Source organism: Propithecus coquereli, unplaced genomic scaffold, assembly GCF_000956105.1.
Source record: "Propithecus coquereli isolate 6110/MARCELLA unplaced genomic scaffold, Pcoq_1.0 Scaffold249, whole genome shotgun sequence".
Classification (NCBI taxonomy): Eukaryota; Metazoa; Chordata; class Mammalia; order Primates; family Indriidae; genus Propithecus; species Propithecus coquereli.
In genome coordinates this window covers 31,260-32,591 of record NW_012148052.1, presented here as the reverse complement: position 1 = coordinate 32,591, position 1,332 = coordinate 31,260, and positions in this window count along the sequence as shown.

Genomic DNA, 1,332 nt, shown 5'->3' with positions numbered 1-1,332 from the left:
TTAACAGAAATTACTCAACTATATGCTGTCTACAAGAAGCTCACTATAAATATGATATAGTAGGTTAAAAGTAAAGAGTGGAAAAAAGATACCATGCAAACACCAATTTTGAGGTTTCATGCAATTCTTATCAAAAGCTGGACTTTTTGTTGATATAGCCAAGCTGATTGTAAAATTTATATGCAAAGGCAAAGGAACTAGAATAACTAAAGGAAATTTGAACGAAAAGAATAAAGGTGGAAGAATTATACTATCCAATGTTAAGACTAATTATGTAACTATAAAAATTTTTTAAATGTGGTATTAGTAGGTGGATAGATACAAAGATTAAAGAAACAGAGTAAAGAGTTCATAATTAAAGCACCCAAGTATGGCCAATTGGTGTTTTATGAAAGCTCAGAAGCAATTCAGTGGAGGAAGGAAAGTCTTTCAAGAGATGCTGCTTGGACATTGGATACGTACTGGTAGGGGGAAGAACCTCAATCTAAACCTTACACTTTACACAAAAAATAACTCAAATGAATCTGAGATTTACTTGTAAAATTATAAAACTTATTATAAAAAATAAGAGAAAATCTTCACGACCTAGATTTAGGCCAAGATTTCTTAGACATTTACACCAAAACATAATCCATAAAAATGAAAACTCAATAAACCTACTGGACTTCACCAAAATTAAAAACTTTGTTCTGTGAAAGACCCTTCTAAAAGGATGAAAAGACAGTTCACAGACTGAGAGAAAATATTTGCAAATCACATCTCTGACAAAGAACTTGTCTTTATATGCAAATATACAATTTACTCTCCAATATCAACTGTAAACAAACAAATAATCCAATTAGAAAATAAACAAAACTTTGAACAGACACTTTAACAAAGAGGATATACAGAAGACAAATAAGTTCATGAAAAGATGTTCAACATCATGAGGTATGAATCAAATGCAAATTAAAGCCACGAAGAGGTATCACTACATCACTGTACAACTACAGTATTTATACGGTTGGATCAAAATACAAAATACGGACAGCATCCAGTGCTAGAAAATACACAGAGCAATTGGCTCTCATACATTGCTGGTGGGAATGGAAAACTGTACAGCTTCTCTGGAAAACAGTTTGGCATATTTTTTAATAGCCTTATTGAGATGTAGTTCACATACCATAAAATTCACCCACTTAACATGTACAATCCAATGGTTTTTACTATATTCACAGAGTTGTGTAACCGTCACCACAATCTAATTTCAGAACATTTTCATCACCACTAAAAAAGCTCCATACCCATTAGCAAATACTCTTATTCCCATCTTATCCCCAGGTCTAAGCAATT